This window comes from Dermochelys coriacea, chromosome 3 (assembly GCF_009764565.3).
Source record: "Dermochelys coriacea isolate rDerCor1 chromosome 3, rDerCor1.pri.v4, whole genome shotgun sequence".
Lineage (NCBI taxonomy): Eukaryota > Metazoa > Chordata > Testudines > Dermochelyidae > Dermochelys > Dermochelys coriacea.
Window position 1 is genome coordinate 139460523 of NC_050070.1, and position 17631 is coordinate 139478153.

The 17631-nt window shown below is 43.2% G+C and overlaps 1 long non-coding RNA gene across 1 annotated transcript in view; it reads right to left on the reverse strand.

The window, feature by feature from the left end:
• Positions 1-13528, reverse strand: part of LOC122459427 — a 28921-nt gene extending 15393 nt beyond the window's left edge. Inside the window, exons 1-4 of the long non-coding RNA XR_006280129.1 lie at positions 13107-13528; positions 12245-12248; positions 2400-2414; positions 396-403 (exon numbers count right to left, since the gene is read on the reverse strand). This is a non-coding gene — a long non-coding RNA (uncharacterized LOC122459427). The remainder of the gene's footprint in view (positions 1-395; positions 404-2399; positions 2415-12244; positions 12249-13106) is intronic.
• Between the last annotated feature and the right edge of the window lie 4103 nt (positions 13529-17631).

Genomic DNA, 17631 nt, shown 5'->3' on the forward strand with positions numbered 1-17631 from the left:
GAGAGCTCAGAGTGTCTCTGCTCTGCCATAATCTGATGCAGAAAAGTTTTCTGGCCATCCTCTCCAGCACCCAGTGGACTTTAGATGTACCATAGATTGAGGCACATCATAGTGGTATTAGCAAAGCACAGCAAGCAAGGAAATCCCTCTTTTCTGCATCCTGTTCTGCTATGTTCTTCTCTACAAGTATTGCTTCAACCTCTTCCGCCATCTCCTATGACATTGTCCATCACTTCTTTTGTTTCCTTGTGTTCTGCTTACCTGGCCATTTCCTCATTTGACACTTCCTCCTCTTCTGACAACTGCACATCTGCTGCCTCTTTCAACTCTACTCTGCTACTTCCTTCTCAAATCAGTTCTTTTCGTTTTGCCACCTCTTTGCCCATCATCTTTACCTGTGCTACTTCCATCTCACTTTTTCTCCTCCATTATTTCCACCCCATTTTCTGCCATATCCTCTTCCTTCACCATCATATCCATTTCCTATTGCCTTGTAACTCAACAGATGTGTGTGTTCAGTCACATCTACTTATTTTAAGGCAGAATTCATTCCTGTACAGAAAACTAGTGCAAACCCATTGTGTATCATACAAGTTCCACTTAAACCCTGTTTCTGAGGTTGTAAGTAGTGCATAGGCCTTGTGCTGAGTTCTGCAGAGGAGTGACTTTCACTCTTCAGTGATGTAAATACATGTTACTGTTCCTTGTTTTTTCTCTCTCTGATTAGACCTCCAAAACCAATATAGCACAGGGAAAGAAAGCTGTGTTCTTGTCCTTGTTGTGCATCATCAACAGAATGCTGATATTCAGATCAGTTATGCCTATGTCAAGCCACTGAATAGAATAGGGTTTTACAAGTGTCACTGAGGACCAAATTAGCCCTACGGAAGTCTGATTACTGTTGATGATACACAAAAAGAGAAGAATCCAGTTTGACTTTCAGTCATCAAGTTGGGGCTGCAGGGATGGTGGTGTTTTTTTGTTTTTTTTTTAAAGCAGACAAAACTATTTTTTTATAATCTGAGCATTTTTGATACAGAAATTGCTGGGAGATGGTAAACATGGAATCCCATTTTCAGAGTCACTCTGAATTGCAATATTTAAAGGAAATATAGGCAAGAACAAAACCTTTGCTCTGATATTGGGGAGATATTGGGGAGTTACCTCTGGTTTGCTTGACACTATAGTGTAATAAAGATAGAGTTACAGATAGAGTGAAAGAAAATCTTCCTTTTCCTTTTTGTAAAGCAGTATTATCCAAATGCTTCTTGGCAGTTGGTGGTAAAAGCATAGCCTGCAATATTTCTCCAATTAATTTCAGGCAGGGAGCCAAGCAGTGGTGCCATTCAATTCACCGAGCCCATAGGAGTGTTGAGGTTTTTGATTTTTCCTTTTGACTACTGCAAGGATGAAAGAAGACAGGATTACACAAAGTCTTAACTTCAACATCTAAAATATTCAATCACAGGCCCTAAGTGAATGGCAGATGGAAAGGACTCTACATCAGTTATTGTGAAGATAAGTCTTTTGTCAGTTCTGTAAGTACTGAGACTCTAATGGAAATAAGACACAATCTTGAGAAATGTATTCTGTTGTATTTATATGTGTATATTTACATCAGATTTGTCCTTATTCTTTTGCATCAGAGCTATATAATAATTATAAACAATATAACAAGTTATGGTGCTATTTATCCCAGTCTTCTGTAACAAGGTGTGCATGTTCTGTGAACCATACCCTGTATACAGTACTTCAGGCAAATATTTTGACTATGAAGTTTAGGAATGCTTTGACTGGAAAGAAAATGTAGCTTGACTATTTTTGTGCCTTTTGCTTTACTCCTAAATATGAATTATCATCTAGAATATGTATACATTGCTGAAGTGAGGATCGGAGTCTTTATGGGCTGAAACTTGTTAGTTCTATGTATGGAGGGAGGATAAGATTTTTTTCAGAAAGAGCTTAGTTATTGGTAGTTCAAAGTACAAGCAAAGGAGCACTTTTGAATACTAATTGAATTGAGAAAGTTAAATGAAATGTATGGACAGGGATTGATGAGTAGATATATAAACCATCCATTGAAACACTGTGCATATGTCAATAGGAAACTTCCATGTTATATTTTCTATTTGTAAGGTGACAGATTAACGGGGCAGGGCGGGGGGGAGGAAGGAAGGAGGGGGAGGAGAGGAAGAGAAGATGTAGGTCAAACTACCTGCTGCTTTTGTTTTAGGCAAGGTGTGGTTTGGAAAACAAGTTGAAAAGTAAAAAATATATATATAAACAAGATATAAATAAATTGTATTGCAATTGTTCTTAGAGCTTCCATTTTGTATCTTCTATAAAGGATAACTAAGACTAGAAATAAAAAAAAGGGGGGGAAAATCAAGCAGTTTTACTCGTGTCTTACAGCCCTTTTCCTGGCCCAAATCCCATTCAAGTTACTATCCCATTCAGTTGAGTGAGGCTTATAGGCTGATAGCTCTAAAGAGACCACAGTTTAGTTCAAAAATATATATACCACTAGTTTAACAGCAACTGCTAGTTATAAACATTGGGGAATTGTTTGGGGGACTAATTAGCTCAGGGGATTGATAATGAAGAATAGCACTCCGGGGCAATACTTCTGTTGGGACACCAAAGGCATTGCTCCAGTCAAAGGAGCTGCAACACTGCATCAAAGAAAATAAACAAATCTGCACCCTAGGTCTGTACAGAATTCACAGCTGTTGATTTAACAACATGGCTCTTTCATATGAAGGCTCCATGTAAGGGAAGCTGCCCCTTTGGATGATTCCATTTAGTGTGTGTTTAGATAAAACAGTCCTATACAACACTGATAGAAGTCTTTAGAAATACAAGAGTCTGCCATCCTGCAAACCCTTATTCATCTGAGTAAGGATGTTCAGGTTTGGGTAGACCTATAATCTGTTTTCCAGGAGGGAGCCTCCATTTTACATAAACTCAATGTTGTTCAGTGGAATTCACCTGCCTTGCAGGTGAAATTGTAAGGCTTCCAGAAGACGGATAGATGGTGTTCAGCTGAGGGCCCCAAAACAGCAGTAGGACTTCCAGGAAAAAGCACAAATCATTGAAGGACTTTGTGGCCTAATGGGTAGAACACTGGAGTGGGACTCAAGAGACCTAGGTTCATTATTTTACTGGTTCTGCCACTCGATAGCTGGGTAGCCTTGGGCCAATCACTGTTCCTCCCTGTGTCTCAGTTTCCACATCTGTAAAATGGGGTAATGATACTAACCGCCATTGTAAAGTGCTTACTGGTCTATTGATGAAAAGCACCACATAACAGGTAGATCTTGTTCTTGCTGGGCCAAACAGCTGTAGCAGAAGACTGAGATTTCAGGAATATATAAAGTCTTGATTAGAAACACAGCTAGTTATACACTTCTCTCCCCCCCCCCAACTCCTCCCAAAAATCCATATTTATTAAGGCAGAAATTGCACACGTTTGACCTAATTTTTAATTGATTTATAAAACAGAATGTGTTTTACTGTTTCTTAATGACTATAATATTGTTTGAAAACAACTCTCACAATTCTGCACCTTATAAACAAGATATAAATAATCAACACTAACATCTTAATTACTAAATAAAGCCAATGAAGATAGCACAAATATATTTAAGTATTTTGTTTCTCTCAGAGGCAATGTTGTCTAATTTATCGAGCTTTGGACTAGGAGTCAGGACTCTTGGGTTCTGTTCTTAGCTCTTGAAATAATCTACTGCGTGTCCTTTGGCACGTCACTTGGCATGACTGTCATTGGCCAGTAAGAGTGTAAAGGGTACAGGTAATGAGTGTGCAAAGCAGCAAAGGGTACATGGAATTCTATTGATCTTGTGCCTTGTGATGGGGTGTACCAAGTTCACACTAGGCCTGAAGAGGTTAATAAGAGCCTGTGGGCACAATCAGCCGTATGGCCGCTACAGCTGCAGAAAGTGTCAGTCCTGGAGGGAAGAGCTACAAGGGTGAACCTAGTCAGTTAGGGCCTGACCAGTAAGGAGAGGAGATCTCTGATGCTCCATCAGTGAGAGGAATCGGGTTGGAGTCAGGGAGCTGAGGGAGACTGCTGGTAGACAGAGCTTCCCAGAAGGAAGGTAGCCCTGCAACAGGGAACCCAACACAGCTGGGAAGGTGTGGCAAAAAGTTAATCCACCCAAGCCTCTGTAGTGCTGGTGGAGAGGTCTCCAGGAAGCAGGACAGCCCTGCCATGGTAGTGGGGAAAAACCTCTCCTGCAGCAGAACCAGCTGGGTGGCAGGAAGTGGCAAGAAGCCTCCATGAAGGACAGTGCTAAGTGAGCTGGTGGAAGAGGCTTAGAGAGAGTGGGGCTGATACACTGGGAGCCCAGGAAGAGGCTGAGATAAAGGTAGGGTTGCCAACTTTCTACTCTATAAAACCTAACACCCTTACCCGCCCCTTCTCCAAGGCCCCACCCCCCACTCACTCAATCCCCCCCATCTTCTGTGGCTCCCTCTCTCCACCCCCACTTGCATGCTCATTTTCACCAGGCTGGCTCAGGGGTTTGGGGTACGGGAGGGGGTGAAGCTTCGTGGTGGGGCCAGAAATGAAGAGTTCAGGGTGCAGGAGGGGGCTCCAGGCGGGTGCAGGGGGTTGGAGTACAGGTGGAGAGGGAGGGCTCCAACTGGTGGTGTGGGCTCTGGTGTGGGGCCAGGGATGAGGGATTTTGGGTGCAGGAGGGTACTCCATGCTGTGCTCCATGAGGGGTTCAGAGTGCGGAAGGGGGCTCTGGCTGGAGCGGGGTGTGGGTGGGTGGGGTGGGGTGAGGTCTCCAGCTGGGGGGGTGCAGGCTCTGGGGTGGATCTGGGGATGAGGAGTTTGGGGTGCAGGAGGTGGCTCTGGGTTGGGGGGGGCTTAGGGCTGGGAAAGGGATTTGGGGCACGGGCTTACCTCAGGTGGCTCCCGGTCAGCGGTGCAGCAGGGCTAAGGCAGGTTCCAGCAGGTCCGGCTCCTAGGCAGGGCAGCCAGCAAGCTCCGTGTGCTGCTATCGCCCACAGGCACCCCCCCCAGCTCTCATTGGCCGTGGTTCCTGGCCAATGGGAGTGCAGAGCCATTGCTTGGGGGCGGGGACCACACATGGAGCTCTATGGCCCCCCTGCCTAGGAGCCAGACTTGCTGGCTGCTTCCCGGCACAGCGCGGAGCCAGGACAGGTAGGGACTAGCCTGCCTTAGACCCACAGCACCGCCAACCAGACTTAACAACCCAGTCAGCAGTGCTGACCGGAACCGCCGGGCAACCTTAGGCAAAGACACTGACAAGGAATATGAGCTACCAAAACACCGTGATCTCATGGAGGAAGGACCAGTGAGTCCATACTCACACTGATGGTCCAATGTGAAGTTTAAGAGCTACGGGTTGTTGGGCTATAGGTTTACGCTGGAGAGGATGGGAGTATATGTGACCATGATGAAGAGTCAAGTCACCAGAAGAAGCAGGCCACTGCGGGGCCACAACAGCAGTTTGCAGTAGATGCTCCTGCGATGCCTTAGCCAGCCAACGGGGTGGGGAAGATTAGCCAGCTGGTGAATCACATGATTACATGCCCCTGCACAGGAGCTAGCTGCTAGCCGGCCAGAGTGGGAGGTGGAGGCACTTTTCCAGGCTAGCACTCCAGAAGCACAAGCCCCTCCCCAGGGGTAGGGTTAAGGTGGGTGGTGCACCCCCCCCCCCCCGGCCAGCACAGATGAGCAGAAACAGTGGAAAAGTTACTGCACCCATTCAACAAGTGGCAGAACTGCCTTTTTTACAGGGTTGTGCCCTTCTTACAGGGTCCTAGGAAGAGTTCCTATAATTTATCCAGAATTCCTCCAGGAGATGAGCATTGCTCTTCCCTTTCCAACGTGCGCCATAATTTAGAACCCCAATCTGGCCTTTAAACTGTGCCTCAGTTTACCTACCTGTAGAAGGGGATAATTCTAGCTATTTCATAGGGATGTCATAAGTTTAATTCTTTTAATAATGGCTATAGGTTGCTCTGAGATCCTCAGCTGACAAATACTAGAAATGCAAAACGTAATATTTATATAATCAGTGCAGTTTGCCAAAGGACTTGCAACTGGAAGGATGAAGTTGCATACTAAACAGTACTCCAGCTCCATAATCTGGTTTAGAGCTGTGATCGAAAGGTAAAGAAGAATAATGGTAAAATAAATAAAGAAAATTCTATTGAGATGTTTCATTTCATTCCCCAAGTGTTCCTGTGCCAGATAGATGACTCATCCAATAAAATCAAATATCTTCCAAAAACATGGAAGATGGGCCATCTCTTTAATATTGTATATTTTATCATTTCCAGACAGTGATAGCGGAGCCTGAGATTTTCTTGTTCCTACTATTCTTCAGGGTCACCAGGCATTTCTTGGACTCCAAGAAAGCTAGCACCCCAGCTACACCTTTTTGGAATGAGCTCCCTCCAAGTGTTGTGTCCATCAGAGAGCAGATGTCCATTTTTATTGTCCCTGAGAACAGTCTCCAGTGGCTAACCCAATAATAACCTAATTCTACAAGTATCTTTAAAGAAGGCAGTATTTATAAATGAAAGGTAAGTGGTATAAAATAATATCTAGTTTAAGTAACAGCCTCACTGGATAGACTATAATTATCTGTAGATACTGCAGCCTGTAAGACCCTTTGGTCTAGTTCCTGTAAATGTATCTACTTGGGCATACCTCTTCTTTTATTTGCAAGATCTAGCTCTAGGAATCTGTGAGCCAAATGCAGAGGTGATGTGTATGTTAACCCCCAGGAAACTATCTTAGATCATTTTACATGCTGTTTGTCTCCCTTTTAGCTACTTGCACCCACTTTTTACTGATTAAAGGAGTCTAAGTTTGTGTAACCTACATGTTGGGGGTTTCTCTCTTGCACAGGGCCCTCACTGAATACTGCAATCTATGAGGACCACCACTTATAAACATGCTGTGCTATTTTCAGTTTTGCTCATGTAGCCTTTGAGACTTTCTGACACTGTTTACATGCAACGTAAATATTAGAAGCCTTTTGCATGCAACTTGGTTGTAATAAGGTCCGTTTACAAATTAATGCCCTGCCCCAAGGGGTTGGACTCAGTCCTGGCTTGACTATAAGGTGGATAGAAAGCTGGCTAGATTGTCGGGCTCTACGGGTAGTGATCAAAAGCTCCATGTCTAGTTGGCAGCCAGCATCAAGAGGGTAGGGATAGGATACAGAGGGACCTAGACAAATTAGAGGATTGGGCCAAAAGAAATCTGATGAGGTTCAACAAGGAAAAGTGTGGAGTCCTGCACTTAGGACTGAAGAATCCCATGCACCGCTACAGACTAGGGACCGAATGGCTAGGCAGCAGTTCTTCAGAGAAAGACCTAGGGGTTACAGTGGACGAGAAGCTGGATATGAGTCAATAGTGTGCCCTTGTTGCCAAGGCCAATGGCATTTTGGGATGTATAAATAGGGGCATTGCCAGCAGATCGAGGGACGTGATCATTCCCCTCTATTCGACATTGGTGAGGCCTCATCTGGAGTACTGTGTCCAGTTTTGGGCCCCATACTATAAGAAGGATGTGAAAAAGATGGAAAATGTCCAGCAGAGGGCAAAAAAATGATTAGGTGACTGGAACATGACTTGTGAGGAGAGGCTGAGGGAACTGGGATTGTTTAGTCTGTGGAAGAGAAGATGACTGGGGATTTGATAGCTGCTTTCAACTACCTGAAAGGGGGTTCCAAAGAGGATGGATCTAGACTGTTCTCAGTGGTAGCAGATGACAGAACGAGCAGTAATGGTCTCAAGTTGCAGTGGGAGAGGTTTAAGTTGGATATTAGGAAAAACTTTTTCACTAGGAGGGTGGTGAAGCACTGGAATGAGTTACCTAGGGAGGTGGTGGAATCTCCTTCCTTAGAAGTTTTTAAGGTCAGGCTTGACAAAGCCCTGGTTGGGATGATTTAGTTGGGGATTGGTCCTGCTTTGAGCAGGGGGTTGGACTAGATGACCTCCTGAGGTCCCTTCCAACCCTGATATTCTATGATTCTATGACTGCCTGTCAGGGCACGGCTCTCTCTGAAGGGATGGAGGAGCAGCTGGAACATCTGACAAGTCCAAATCTGAAACTGCTTCCCTTCCAATGGTGGGGCTGTTGGTACCAGGGCACTCCTGCCGATGGTCGGTGATGAGATACACTGAAACCTAGATACCTAAAACACTAAAATAATATCATCCTCCAGCAAAGTAACATCCCTCACGAGGGCCAGGCTGGAGAGGATGAGATACTGTGGATAATGGAGAAAAATATCCTCCAGTGTTTTATATGTCTCCAGACATCCCAGTATCTGGTGCTTCCAATGGTCAGAAGTGATGGTTCTGCAATCCTTGGACAAGTGAGCTGGTACCAACAACAGCTGGTACCAAGTCCAGAACCACACTCCTAGGCCAACATTTTTCATTTGCGGATCACTAAAAAATTGCAAATGGAGGTGTGGACCCTAGCAAGGGACATAAAAGGGAATAAGAAGTGGTTCTTTAAATACATTAGGAGAAAGAAGGAACATGTAGGCCCTCTACTTAGTGGGAAAGAGAGTTAATAACTGATGAGATCAAAAAGGCTGAGGTGCTTAATGCCTATTTTGCTTCAGTCTTCACCAGATACTCAACACAATTAACACTGACACCCAAGCTGAAGTAGTGCAAGCCAACATGGTGGACCAAATTAATCCTTAGTGAATGTCATTTGCTTTGATATTAGAGAGACAAGGTGGGTGAGATAATATCTTTTATTGGACCAACAACTATTGGTGAGAGAGACAAGCTTTCAAGTTACACAGAGCTCTTCCTCAGGTCACCTGTGTAGTTTGAAAGCTTGTCTCTTTCACCAACAGACATTGGTCCAATAAAAGATATTAGCTTCCCTACCTTGTGTCCCTAATACCCTGGGACAAACACTACAACAACACCACATTTGCTTTGATAGTTATACCAAGGAAGAATTTATCCCTGTTACTGTTTAGGCTTAAATTATTACTGTGAGTACTGGTTAGCTGGTTGCCAATTTTATGACACCTTAATGGAATTGCTTTTGTATCCCTATGTCCTCTGGTCCTATTGTGAGACTTGTCATTGCATTTTGAGACATCATGCCTAGGTATCATGGTGATTGCATTCTACCACATCATGCACACAACACTAAAGTTTTATAAAATCAATGGAATAATTCATCTTAAATTATGTTTAAAAAATTAAAGTTAATCAACTTCTGTATCTTGTTGTAATGCGGCAGGAAGAGAGAAACATATCTTTAATAAAATAGTTTCAGACGGGTGGCTTCCTTGAGGTGGATGCCAGTTTTGCCCACAAAATTTGTGCTCACATCTCATGTCTTAAAAATGATCAATAAATACTAATCTGAGTAGTTGCTTTTCTAACGTTCTGATTGTGCATGCCAATCAGCTAGGCAGACATACAACTATTCCAATTTGCAGCCATAGTTCACATTGCTAATGAAGGAATCTGTTAGTATCGTAAGAGGCCAATATGACTCCATTAGGAGCTCTTTAATGACCTGAAAATCAAAAAGGAGAATCCTTACAAAAATGGAAATATGGACAAAAGGAGGACAAGAGAACAGCACAAGTATATAGAGACAAAATCAGACAGGCGAAGGCACAAAATGAGTTACACCTAGCAAGGGACATAAAAGGGAATAAGAGGAGGTTCTTTAAATACGTTAGGAGAAAGAGAAAGAAGGAACATGTAGGCCCTCTACTTAGTGGGAAAGAGAGTTAATAACTGATGAGATCAAAAAGGCTGAGGTGCTTAATGCCTATTTTGCTTCAGTCTTCACCAGATACTCAACAGAATTAACATTGACACCCAGAATGTAGTAGTGCAAGCCAACATAGGGAAAGAACAGGTTAAAGAATATTTAGATAAGTTAGATGTATTCAAGTCAGCGGGGCCTGATGAAATTCATCCTAGGGTACCGAAGGAACTAGCTGAAGCAATCTCAGAGCCATTAACAATTATCTTTGAGCACTCTTGGAGGGCAGGAACTCCACTAGTAACCTCCTTCCAGCCTGACAGTTCACCTTTCAGTATGACCCATTGTAGTCTCCCCTTTAACCAGTTCCTTATCCACCTTTCAGTTTTCATATTGATCCCCATCTTTTCTAGTTTAGCTAATAATTCCCCATGTGGAACCGTATCAAATGCCATACTGAAATCGAGGTAAATTAGATCCACTGCATTTCTTTTATCTAAAATATCTGTTACTTTCTCAAAAAAGGAGATCAGGTCGGTTTGGCACGATCTACCTTTTGTAAAACCATGTTGTATTTTGTCCCAGTTACCATTGACCTCAATGTCCTTAACTACTTTCTCCTTCAAAATTGTTTCCAAGACCTTGCATACTACAGATGTCAAACTAACAGGCCAGTAGTTACCCAGATGACTTTTTTTCCCCTTTCTTAAAAATAGAAATTATGTTAGCAATTCTCCAGTCATACGGTACAACCCCTGAGTTTACAGATTCATTAAAAAAATTTTGTTAATGGGCTTGCAATTTCAAGTGCCAGTTCCTTTAATATTCTTGGATGAAGATTATCTGGGCCTCTCTATTTAGTCCCATTCAGCTGTTCAAGTTTGGCTTCTACCTCGGATGTGGTAATATCTACCTCCATATCCTCCTTCCCATTTGTCGTCCTACCATTATCCCTAAACTTGTCATTAGCCTCATTAAAGACTGAGGCAAAGTATTTGTTTAGATATTGGGCCATGCCTAGATTATCCTTAACCTCCACTCCATCCTCAGTGTTTAGCGGTCCCACTTCTTTCTTTGTTTTGTTTTTTTTTATTTATATGACTATAGAACCTTACTATTGGTTTTAATTCCCTTTGCAGGGTCCAACTCTACATGGCTTTTGGCCCGTCTCACTTTATCCCTACATTTTCTGACCTCAATAAGGTAGCTTTTCTTGCTAATCCCTCATCTTCCACTCCTTGTAGGCTTTCTACTTTTGCTTAATTACCTCTCTGAGGTGCTTGCTCATCCAGCTTGGTCTATAGCTCCTGTCTATGAATTTTTTTCCCTTTCTTGGGATGCAGGCTTCTGATAGTTTCTGCAACTTTGACTTGAAGTAATTCCAGGCCTCCTCTGTCTTTAGATCCACAAGTTCTTCAGTCCAATCCACTTCCTGAACTAATTTCCTTAATTTATTAAAATTAGCTCTTTTGAAATAAAAAAACCCTAGTCAGATCTATTTTTGTTTATCCTTCCTTTAGTTTGAACTGAATTAGCTCATGATCGCTTGAACCAAGGTTGTCCCCTACAACCATTTCTTCTGTGAGCTCCTCACTACTCACCAAAACCAAATCTAAAGTGGCATCCCCGCTTGTTGGTTCAGCAACTACTTGGTGAAGGAATCCATCAGCTATCGCATCCAGGAAAATCTGAGCCCTATTATTACTAGCACTTGTCCTCCAGTCTATATCCGGGAAGTTAAGGTCTCCCATGATCACACAATTCCCATTTGTATTTACTTCATTAAAAACATTAAAGAGTTTTCTATCCATATCCAGATCGGATCCCGGTGGTCTATAGCACACCCCAAGTACTATCCCAGAGGAGGCTCTAGTAGCTTTCTTCCCCAATATGATTTTTGCCCAGACAGACTCTGTCTTATCCATTCCATCACTTCTTATTTCTTTACAGTCTACCTCATCATTGATATACAATGCTACTCCACCACCTTTGCCTTTGTTTCCATCTTTCCTAAATAGCACGTACCCTTCAATACCTGTAGTCCAGTCATGACTACTATTCCACCATGTTTCTGTTATCCCTATAATATCTGGTTTCACTTCCTGCACCAGTAGCTCTAGTTCCTCCATTTTGTTACCTAGGCTCCTCACATTAGTGTACAAACATCTTAATTTTTACTGTTTTGCCTTGCTCACATTCTTTACCCAATTAGGCACAGACATTCTACCACCAGTATCACCTATTAGACTGGTATGTACACTACCCTTCCTCCTTATGTCCATTCTCCTACCCACGGCTGTATCCTTTCTTACTTCATTTTCTTCCCTCTCAATGTTAATATCTGGTGTGGAGATTACCTGGACATCTCCCAACCATCTCCCCCAGATTCCTAGTTTAAAGCTCTTGATCAGTTGTGCCATCCTCCATCCTAGAATTCTATTTCCCTCCTTACCCAGGTGAAGTCCATCCTGAGAGAACAGTCCTCTGTCCATGAATGCTTCCCAGTGGCCATACATCCCAAAGCCCTCCTTATTGCATCAGTGCCTGAGCCATCTGTTGAGCATCATAATCTTGTCACACCTTTGTTGCCCTTCTCTAGGAAGAGGGAGAATCCCACTGAAGGTCACCTGAGCCTTGATTTCCTGAAGCATCTTCCCCAGTCTGGCATAGTCTCCCTTGATATGTTCCGTGAGAATCTAGCCGTATCATTTGTTTCCACATGAAGGACAATCAGTGGATTCTTTCCTGCTCCCATTAGGATCCTCTTCAGCCTCAGGTCCACATCTTGTATCTTAGCACCCGGCAGACTTCTTTTCTCTGGATCAGCTCTTGTTACAGGCCTGTCTTTTCTTCTCAGTAAGGAGTCTCCCATCACATAGACCTGCCTTTTCCTGGTGATGGTGCGATTCTCCAGTCTATCCCCTGTTCCCTCTGGCTGCAAGTCCTCTTGATTCCTGTTGTCCCTTGCAATCCTCTGCAACCCATCCCGTATCCTCCTGGGGCTCATATTTGGTGTTATCTCCATTGACTCTTGCTCTCTTTCTATAGGACTTGCTGCTCTCTTCTTCCTTACCCTCTCACCTTTAGCAACTGCCTGCTGTGCCCCTTCTCCATTTTCCAACTCCGCAAACCTGTTCCTGAGCTCTGTTTCTCCTTTACTAGCCTGTCTTTTCCTCTGCCTGGTTCTCTTAGTCACATGCTTCCACTGTCCACCTTCCTCACCCAGCAGTATACCCTCGGAATTCTTTGGTCCTGCTTCCATCTGCAAGCCTGAGCTTTTCTCTTCAGCCTCCTCATATCTTTGCTCCATCATCCGCTCGAACTCCCTTATAAACTCAACCAGAGTTTCCATCTGCATCTCCAGTCCTCGGATCTTTTCTTCCACCAGCTCTATCAGGCAGCACTTCATGCAGACTAAACTCTTTTCAGGTACCCCTTCTAGGATCACGTACATGCCGGAGCTTCTACATCCAGTCATCTTCATTGTGTCTTGCACTGCTTGGGTCACTCCCACAGCTGCCTCTGTATCTGCCATCGCCTTCCCACCTAAATCCTGTTAGTCTGGGAAACACAAACGAAAACAAAACACCACCATCCACAGCAAAACCACCCCCAATGAGCACCAAAACACTGCCAGAACACCACACACTCCCTTCACTAGCCTGTCTGTTCCTCTACCTGGCTCTCTTAGTCTTCCCCCCAAAACTCTCCTTGCAAGCTCCCCTGTTTACAGCTCTGTTTGCTGGCTCCTGTGCTGCTGCAGCTGTCTGTGGACCACAACTGAATATAAGTAATCAGTGTGATGCAGCTGAAAAAAAGCTAATATGGTTTTGGAGTGTATTATGTTGGAGTGTTGAATATAAGACACAGGAGGCAATTGACCTGCTCTATGCAGCACTGGTGAGGGCCCAGATGGAGTATTGTGTCCAGTTCTGGGCACCACAATTTCAGAAAGGATGTGGACAAATTGGAAAGAGTCCAGAGGAGAGCAACAAAGAGATTGAAAAACCTGACCTATGAGGGATGATTAAACATGCCCAGTTTTTTCCAATCTTGAGAAAAGAAAACTGAGGGGCAACCTGACAAGTCTTCCAATATGTTAAGGACTGTTAGAGAGAGGAAGGTGATCAATTGTTCTCCACGTCCACTGAAAGTAGGACAAGAAATAATGGGCTTAATCTGCAGCAAGGGAGGTTTAGGTTAGATATTAGGAAAAAACTTTCCAAGTATAAAGGTAGTTGAGCTCTGGAATAGGCTTCCAAGGGATGTTGTGGAGTCCCCATCACTGGAAGCTTTTAAAAAACAAGTTGGACAAACTCTTGTCAGGGATAGTCTAGGTTTACTTGGTCCTGCCACAGCACATGGGGCTGCACTTGATGTCTTCTCAAGGTCCCTTTCATCCCTACATTTCTAGGATTCTATTATACCCACCCAGGAGCAGGTCTCTACTCAGTAAATGATCAGTGGAAACTCGATTTGGCATCACCATTTCCAGAGATCACTTGAGGACTTCTCATAGCTAAAGTGGAGTAGGGAGTTCTACAGAGTGAATATGGCTTGTCAGTTGCTTCAGCTTACTCATTTCTAATTATTTTTATTATTTGTATTACTACAGAGCATAACAACCCTCTTTGTTGACCAGGAGACCACTGTGCTAGGCGCTGTTCAAACACAAAGCTCCCAAAGGATTTACAGTTTGACTACTGTGAGTTTTCTGCAATGAATGCAATATAATTTCAGTGTAAGAAAGGGGGAGCTTTCTGAAATCAATTCATGTTTAGGGGGAATAGAGACAACATATTCTTTGAACCAAAGGGTAAGAGAATAGCCTTAAAAAAACAACAACTTGTCTAGCTCTACCTCATAGTTGCTTCTGACCTCCTTTACAGGTTCCCTTTCATCCAAATGACTCCTTGATAACCTATCAGGCCATTTTGCACTTCAATCCTCCTAATATCAGACGATCTCTCCACTTCTGCCAAATGAGGCAGCCCAGCCTACTCCAGACCTACTGAGCCTTGATTGGCGTTAGGTCCCAATGACTGCATCAAATTAATCGAATATCTAGCTTCTCTCCCACTCAGAACCTTAGCTGGTGTGTTTGGTTCCTCCCTGTTGGGACAAGGATTAGACCCACTGCTCTGCTGTGGCCTCTGGTGCCTTCAGACATTTCATAACATGTTTGTTCTGTCCAATCCATCATGGTAATGTTAACCGACTCCCATGTTTTGAAGCAAAAGGAAACAGCTTATCTGCTTCACTTTGAGCCCTGCTGGTTTGCCTCTTTAAAATGTGACATGAAGGAGGAGAAATGTTCTGGCCTGTAGTGCTGGTTTAAGGTAGTGGTGCTATGGGCTTGTGCACAGAGCACAGACTCCTGGAGTTATGTCATTACATAAGAATCTCCATGTGTGTTTGTTAAAAAAAAGTCAGTTTCTGGTCCTTGTGGTTGTGAAGAAAAGATTGAAAATGTAACCTGAGTGCTGTGCTGGCTGCCTGAGTCCACAGCCAGCCAAAAGCAAAACTTTGAGAGGTATGAATTTCCCCATTCATCTCTCCAGGGTTTTAACGCCAAGCCCAATTCCTTTGGGAGATGCTACTAATATCACCCCAGCAGAAGTCTCTCTGGGTATTTATATACTTCAAGTTTGCTGCACATTGTTGCATGTGGGGTTGCCCCAATCTCAGCCATCCACACACAACCCTTAAACATGTGCTTATGTAGATGTTGAACCTGTGCTTCTTTGGGCCTATGTGCTGTGATATTTTGATCTGTGTGGGTGTTGCACTTTAAGCAGTGCTCCTACCCACCCAGAAGAGCGCAGCAGGCCTGGCTCACCCTCCCAAATAGGCACCCCCAGCTGCTAGTGTACATAGTCTGGGTACCCCTGCTACAGCCACTGCCTCTCCAATGAGGTAGAGGGGACCCCTGCTTTGTGCCACTGCTCCTGCAAGTGTGGGCCTAGTGTCACCACCACTTGAAAGAGGGGAGCACAGCACAGTGGGATGGGCAACATGAGGCCTAGAATTGTGGTGTGTCTAGGACCCTGTATTGCTTTAATCCAGCCTTCCTGGAGCACGTATCCCAGAATGTAAAGCAGGGTTTGTATAACAGCCAATTGTCTGAGCTTTCTCCTTCCTTTCAGTCTCTCAAAGCTAAAGCTAAAGTTATCCAGTTACCGCAGAAAATTACTGCAACACTGGACTGCATGGGGTAAAACAGCCAAGTGGTTGAAAATTTTACAACTTGGTGTACATGTTATGCATCTGCCTACATAGAAGGAACAGGAGATTCTGTCTGATGATTGGATCCAGATGTGTCTTACCTTGAATAGACCAAGGACATAGCCAAAGGTCACCTGAGAATAAGAGATCCTTTGAAATTTCAGGAGTGTGGAACAAACTTTACTTTGGTGTCACTGACGGCAGAACTGATGTCCCACTTAACTTTCCAAATCCTCATTTCCACTAAAATCAAAGAGCCAAACTCTGCCCTGATTTACAATCCTATCCTACCTTACTGAAGTCAATGAAGTTGCAAGGACATGTAAATCAGAATTTAGCTCAGTCAGGGTTGCTCTTTAATATGGAACAGTGTTTTCCCAAGACAACTATGGATAGTTATATTATGCCACTATTCATCAGAAATAACATTTATAACATACTTAAGAACTTTTAGAATATTTTAATAAATATTTTAAACATTGAATTTTCTCAAGGAACCTATGTAGGTTTTTTTAAAGTTATCCATTAATGGAAGACAATAGCACAAGCTCTTTACAGTGTATTTTGTTAGTCTCATAATGTCAGGGGCTGTTACCATCTAAATCAAGTTATTCCATGTTCACGTGATTGAAAATGGTGCCTAAAGCAAACAACCCAGACATCCATCGTTTTGAAAAAAATAGTCTGTGTGTGGAAATGTCACTATTGTTCAAATGCAGGTGCAGCACAATCCACCTTGGGTGGGAGGAAAAACTTGGCAAAAATTAATATAAGAATTTTCTGTTAAATGGTTTTTGGTAGTTGCATTACCAGTTTAAAAAGGTATTGTTTTGGGGATGGTCTGCTGGCTTGTTGGAAGAGATAATATGCTACTAAATGGAAAGCATGGATACAAGGTTAACCAACTCACATTTCGCTGGCAGTAGCTGAGATCCTCACACGATGGTCCTGTGAGCTGCATTGAAAGAAAGGGTTGCACTGGGGGTTTTGTGTCCAGCCATCCCCAGGCAGCAGTTTTCAATGGACTTACATTCTTCTGGAGGCTTTCCATTATCTTGGTAGAAGGAATGCCATTCAGCAACCAACTGTGCATGAAGGGGCAGGGAAGTCATAACAGAACGGAGAGTGAAAGGGGTAAATTAAACCATACATGCTCTTGAATGAGCCCTGTTTTATATGACCCAGAGAGGCAGAATACCACTTGGGCTATTCCCTTGATAGCATCAAAAGGAGATTCCACATGCAAAAGTATAGGAACAGCAAAAGCAGCAGTACACACAAAAGGATCCCTTGCATTTTCAAACTTGTTAAAGTGTAACTAAATGGTGGAGACTCTCTCAATAAATAGAGTAGACCCCAATTAAAGAAACAAAGCAGCTATTTCAAAATACATGTATATTTACATGCAAGGAGTATTTTTACAGTCATCTTGCTCTAAAGGCTCCCTGAAATGTTCTACTGTGCTAAATTAAAATCCAAGATATGTAGAAGACTTAATGAATGATTTGGAATGGTAATGGTATTAACCCAAACATTATAAAAAATGGTCTAGTCTAGGAAAGACTTAGACTGGAAGAAATCAGATAGTCCAAAAACCCCACAATTTTCCACACATACAAAAATCTATCTTAATAAAAAAC